This window comes from Nicotiana tabacum, chromosome 22 (assembly GCF_000715075.1).
Source record: "Nicotiana tabacum cultivar K326 chromosome 22, ASM71507v2, whole genome shotgun sequence".
NCBI classification, from domain to species: Eukaryota; Viridiplantae; Streptophyta; class Magnoliopsida; order Solanales; family Solanaceae; genus Nicotiana; species Nicotiana tabacum.
In genome coordinates, this window is record NC_134101.1 from 103250355 (window position 1) to 103257660 (window position 7306).

Here is a 7306-nt window from a genome sequence, read left to right on the forward strand (position 1 = left end):
CCCAATTTTCCCATGAAAACCCTTGATTTTGAGTTGAAATCATGTGAAAAGATGTTAAAGATTAATGAAAACGAGTTAGAAATGACTTACAATCGATTTGGAAGAGTACTTGTCTTTGAAAATGTCACGACCCTGGTTCACCCTCCGTGAACCATCATGACGGTACCTAGTCTCTACGACTAGGTAAGCCTAAAATGCGGAAGACAAACCAAATTTGCGGAAGAAAATAATTAAAACAGAAATAGAGTAATAAAACAGCGTTTAAAAGTGTCGCTCGACATATACTATATTAACTCTTAAAACCAATACATTTTCCCAAAACCCGGAAACCCATGAATCACAAGCTACGAATATAATAAAAATGCTCTAACTCCGGAATGTCTACATCAACAGAAGAAAATAGAAGGGCTATCACTACAAGATAGAATGGAAAGGGACTCATCGGTCTGCGGACGCGGCAGATATACCTCGAATTCTCTGGAGCAGTCGTCTCGCCTCAAGGGTGATAGGATGAGTCAAAGTACCTGGATCTGCACATGAAAAACATGCGCAGAAAGGGCATGAGTACACCACAGCGGTACTCAATAAATGTCAAGCCGAACCTCGGTAGGGTAGTGAAGAGGAAGGTCAGGGCCCTACTGAGGTTAAATAAAATAAAAAGTTCGACAGTGTAGAACAGAATAGTATAAATAAGTACAGCGGTAAAAGTAACACGAGATATAAAGACAGCAACAACTATTATAGAGGCAAAGTAAACACAGAAAGAAATACGGCTCAGTACCAAAAATAACAATCGGAGATCTCCTAGGATACCGTCCTGCAGTCCTAAATATACATATCCAATGGATCTCCTGGGATACCGTCCTGTAGTCCAACTCATAGTGCGCGGGGATCTACCGGAATTCCGTTTCGTAGTCCCAAATGTAAATACCGAGTATTGGGGGAATCTACCCGGTGCAGTCCCGTAGTTCCATATAACTGTGTAGGGGGATCTACTGGAATCCCACGTCCGTAGTGCCAAATGTAAATAGACAAGGGGGAGCTACCGGAATCCCACATCTGTAGTCCCAATGTAAATACACAATAGCAACAGGAAAATATTCAGAAATGTCAAATTTCATATTAAGGCAAACAAGTAATTCTAGCCTAGCATGTTGCATAGAATTCAGGTAAAGCAGTTTGAGCAAATAAAGCAATTAAATCACTTAGACATGCTTTCCTAAGCTAACAACAGGCTTAATAGTGTAAGTAATAACAACAGGAAAGGAAACATACTAGTAATTACTTAATGAAACCCGAATTTCCAACAATTAACACAAGTTCGCACTCGTCACCTCACGTACAAGGCATTTCAATTATCAATAATACCAAATCCTAAGGGGAAGGTCCCCCACACAAGGTTAGGCAAGTCACTTACCTCGAACCGGCTCAAAATCAATCTAAAACCACGCTCTTGCCACGAGTACCCGACTCCAAATGGCCCAAATCTATTCAATTCAATTTCATAGTGTAAATAACACTTCAAGTAACTGATTCTACAAAGTAATTCTAAGCTAATGCGCAAAATTAGGTAAAATGACCAAAATGTCCCTCGGGCCCATGTCTTGGAATCTAGTAAAATTTACATTTCAAGAATCCTCACACTCTCATGAGTTCAGTAATACCAAAAGTACCAAAATTGGACCTCAAATGGTCCCTCAAATCATCACTCAAAGGTTTCTAATTAGTCAAGCCCTAACCCCAAATTACCACTGATTTTCCTTAAATTTTCATGTTTATAATGATAAAAATCACTTCAATAACGAGTTTAGGTTCTAAGAATCTTACATCCTCGAAGTTCCCTTGAATTCCCTCTCAAAAACCTCCCCAAAAGCTCACTTCCCGGATGAAAATGGTGAAAGAATAGCTCAAATTCGTGAAGGCAACTATTTATATGTTCTGTCAAGCAATCCCGCATCTGCAATACCGCTTCTGCGGTTGGGGAACCGCTTCTTTGGTTCTCACTTAAAACCTCTCCACCGCACATACGACCAAGAATCTGCATCTGTGGTCTCGCAGGTGCGGTACATATGCCGCTTCTGTGGTTCCTGGCCCCCATCCTCATCTGCCGCTTCTGTGACTGCATTCCACATCTGCGTGAGTCGCACCTGCGGCCTCTCAATCACAGATGTGGTTATGACAGCACTCATAGCTTCAACTGCAACTCCAAACTCAAAATCCTTCCGTCAACCATCCGAAATCATCCCGAGGCCCCCGGGACCTCAACCAAAAGCACAAACAAGTCCAATACCCCATGTCCAAACTTATACCAATCCTTAAAATACCTAAAACAACATCGAAATGACGAATCAACCACGAATTCAAGCCTAAGAACTCCAAAACTCTAAAAATACGCTTTCAATCAAAAAGTCTACCAACCCTCGTCCGATTGACCTGAAATTTTTCACACACATCACATTCAACACTACGGAGCTACTCAAACTTTTGCAATTCCATTTCACCCTACGAATCAAAATCTCACTATCGAACTGGGAACTTCAAAATTCGACCTTTCGGCATTTCAAGCCTAAATTAGCTACGGACCTCTAAAACACAATCCCATTCTGAGGCCGTCTTCACACTGTTCCGACTACGGTCAAATTTCTAACACTTAAGCTCTCATTTAGGGACTAAGTGTCCCAAAACTCTCCGAAACTCAAAATCAAACATCTCGACAATCAAAATAGCAGAAGTAAACACGGGGAAAGCAGTTAATAGGGGATCCGGGCGTTAATGCTTAAAACGACCGGTCGGGTCGTCACATCCTCCTATACTTAAACATTCGTTCGTCCTAGAACGAGCATAGAGACATACCTAAAGTAGTGAAAAGATGAGGGTAACGGCTGCACATATTTTGCTCGGTCTCCCAAGTTGCCTCCTCGACCGGCTGACCCCGCCACTGAGCCTTTACTGATGCAATGTTCTTCGACCTCAGCTTTCTAACCTGCCTGTCCAATATTGCCACTGGCTCCTCAACATAAGATAGATCCTTGTCCAACTGGACTGAACTGAAATCCAACACGTGCGATGGATCACCGTGATACCTCCGGAGCATGGAAACACAAAATACCGGATGAACTCCTTCCATGATGGGAGGTAGGGCAAGCTCATAAGCAACCTCCCCAACACGCCGCAATATCTCAAAAGGACCAATAAACCTCGAACTCAACTTTCCTTTCTTCTCGAATCTCATAACGCCCTTCATAGGCGAAACTCGAAGCAGAACCCACTCTCCAACCATATAGAAAACATCACGAACCTTCCGGTCCGCGTAACTCTTCTGTCAGGACTGGGCTGTATAGAGTCTATCCTGAATCACCTTGACCTTCTACAAAGCATCCTGAACTAAGTTTGTGCCCAACAATCTAGCCTCGCCTGGCTCGAACCAACCCACTGGGGATCTACAGTGCCTACCATATAAAGCCTCATACGGTGCCATCTAAATGCTGGACTGATAGCTGTTGTTGTAGGCAAACTCCGCCAATGGCAAGAACTGATCCTAAGACCCTCTAAACTCAATCACACACGCACAGAGCATATCCTCAAGAATCTGAATAGTGCGCCCGGACTGTCCGTCCATCTGAGGGTGAAATGTTGTATTCAACTCCACCCGAGGACCCAACTCATGTTGAACGGCCCTCTAGAACCGCGATGTGAACTGAGTACCTCTATCTGAAATGATGGAAACCAGAATACCATGCAGACGAACAATCTCCCGGATATAAATCTCCGCTAGACGCTCCGAAGAATAGGTAGTACATATAGGAATGAAGTGTGCGGACTTGGTCAGCTGATCCACAATCACCAAAATATCATCAAACTTTCTCAATGTCTGTGGGAGCCCAACTACAAAGTCCATAGTGATTCGCTCCCACTTCCACTCCGGAATCCCTTTCTACTGAAGTAACCCACCCGGTCTCTGGTGCTCATACTTCACCTGCTGACAGTTGAGGCACTGAGCTACCAATCCAACTATGTCCTTCTTCATCCGTCTCTACCAATAGTGCTACCTCAAATCCCAATACATCTTTGTGGCACCCGGATGAATGGAATACCGCTAATTATGGGCCTCCTCCAGAATCAACTCCCGAGGTCCATCAATATTGGATACACAAATCTGACCCTTCATCCTCAATACCCCGTCATCACCAATAGTCATATCTCTGGCATCACCATGCTGAACCTTATCCTTGAGGACAAGCAAATGAGTGTCATCATACTGACGCTCCCTGATACGATCAAATAAGGAAGACCGAGAAACCATGCAAGCTAGAACCCGACTGGTCTTCAAAAGATCCAATCTCACAAACTAGCTAGCTAAGGCCTGAACATCCATCGCCATAGGCCTCTCCGATACTGGTAAATAAGCCAAACTCCCCAAACTCTCTGCCCGGTCACTCTAGGCATCAGTCACCACATTGGCCTTGCTCGAGTGATACAAAATGGTGATATCATAGTCCTTCAGCAACTCTAACCATCTCCTCTGGCGCAAATTTAGATCCTTTTGCTTGAACAGGTGCTGCAAGCTCCGATGATCAGTATAAATCTCATAGGGCACACCGTACAAATAATGGCGCCAAATCTTCAGGGTGTGAACAATGGAAGCTAACTCTAGATCGTGGACAGGGTTGTTCTTCTCATGCACCTTCAACTGTCTGGACGCGTAGGCAATCACCCTACCGCCCTGCATCAACACCTCTCCAAGGCCAATCCTCGAGGCATCACAATAGACTATATAAGACCCTGAACCTGTAGGCAATATCAAAAATGGGGTTGTAGTCAAAGCTATCTTGAGCTTCTGAAAGCTCACCTCACACTCTTCTGTCCACTAGAACGGAGCACCCTTCTAGGTCAGTCTGGTCATAGGGGCTGCAATTGATGAAAATCCCTCCACAAAACGATGGTAGTAACCCGCCAAGGTGAGAAAACTATGGATCTTTGTAGCTGAGGATGGTCTGGGCCAACTCTGCATTGCCTCTTCTTTCTTCGAATCCACCTAAATACCCTCACTCGATACCACGTGGCCTAAGAATGCCACGGAATCCAACCAAAACTCACATTTTGAGAACTTTGCATATAACTTCTTTTCCCTCAGAGTTTGGAGCACTGTCCTCAGGTGCTGCTCATGATCTTCCTCACTCCAGGAATACACCAGAATGTCATCAATAAAGAAAATGACTAACAAGTCAAGATACGGACGGAACACACTGTGCATCAAATGCATAAAGGCTGCTGGGGCATTGGTCAACCCAAATGACATAACAAGGAACTCGTAATGACCATACCGAGGCTTGAAAGCAGTCTTCGGGATATCTGGCTCCCGAATCTTCAACTGATGGTAACCTGAGCGCAAATCAATCTTAGAAAACACTTGTGCGCCCTGAATCTGGTCAAATAAATCATCAATGTGAGGCAAAGGATAACGGTTCTTCACTGTAACTTTGTTTAACTGGCGATAATCAATGCACATATGCATAGAACCATCCTTCTTCTTTACAAACAAGACAAGAGCACCCCAAGGTGATACATTGGGCCTAATAAAACCCTTATCAAGCAATTCCTGTAACTGATCCTTCAATTACTTCAACTCGGGAGGAGCCATATGATACGGACGAATAGAAATGGGTTGAGTGTCCGACAACTGATCAATGCCAAAATCAATATCTCTATCAGACGGTATGCCCGGAAGATCAGCTGGAAACACATCAGGAAAATCCCGTACTACTGAGACTGAATCAACTAAAGGGGTATAAATACTAACATCTCTCACATAAGTTAGATATGTGTCACACCCCTTCTCAGCCATCCGCTGAGCCTTAAGGAAAGAAATAACTCTACTGGGAGTGTAATCTAAACCACCCCTCTACTCAACACGCGGTACACCTAGCATAGCCAGCGTCATGGTTTTGGCGTGACAATCAAGAATAGCATAATGGGGTGATAACCATTCCATGCCCAAGATAATATCAAAATCTACCATGCTGAGCAACAATAAATCAGCTCTGGTCTCTAAACCACTAAGAGTAACCAAACACGGCCGATAAACGTGGTCCATAACAAGAGAATATCTCACATGAGTAGAAATATAAATAGGGGAGCTCAAGGAATCCTGAGGTACACCCAAATACAAAGCAAAATAAGAAGACACATAAGAGTAAGTGGAGCCTGGATCGAATAGAACCGATGCATCTCTATGACAAACCAATATAATACCTGTGATGATAAAATCGGAGGCAACATCCTCGGTACGGGAAGGAAGGGCGTAGTATCTAGCCTGGCCTCCCCCTCTAGGGAGACCTCTACCTCCCCGACCTCCATATCTAGCTGGCTAAGAAGGTGGGGTAGCAACTGGATCTATAACCATAGCCTGAGAACTTTGCGGGCACGTTGTGGCTGAAAAGTCTGTGGAGGTGCACCCCTCCTAAGTCTAGGGCAATCCCCCACCATATGGAGTGTGTCACCACACTCAAAACAAGCTCTGGGAGGACGTGGCGGTTGTGCCTGGCTCGAGCTAGGTCTGCTGGAATGACCTCTAAAAGCACCCCGCGCGGGAGGCGCGCTAGAAATCGGAGGTGCATAATAAGGCTCCTGAGGAATAGGAGGAGCTGGAATACCATTGGCTGCTGGAAGAGCTGAATGAATAGGGTGACTCATATAACCCCTACCATGACGACCTGCAGCTAGGGAACGGACAATAGAATAATGACTCGACTCTCGAGACCTCTTGGCCTACCTTTCCTCTCTCTCTCTCCAGCATGCATACCCTCAATCCTCCTAGTAATGCTCACCACCTGCTGATAAGAAATATCCATCTCCAACTCACGAGCCATGCTAAACCTGATGCTGGGAATAAGCCCCTCAATAAACCGGTGAACCCTCTCGCCAACAGTAGAAACCAAGGCTAGTGCATGTCTAGCCAAACTAGTGTAACGGACAGCATACTCTGAGACAATCATAGCACCTTGGCGCAAATGCTCAAACTCTGCACGCCATGTGTCCCTGAGGTTCTGAGGAACATACTCTCTGAGGAACAAATCTGAAAACTGAGTCCAAGTCAGTGAAGCAGCCTCATCCGGACTGTCTAACTCATAGGTGCGCCACCACTCATAACCGACTCCTCAAACCTTTAAAATAATAAACAAAACCCTACTCGATGCTGATATACCGATGGTATACAGAATACGATAACACTCATCTAGAAATCCCATAGAATCATCCGATCTAGACCACTGAATACAGGAGGCTTGTACTTCTTGAACCTCTCAAG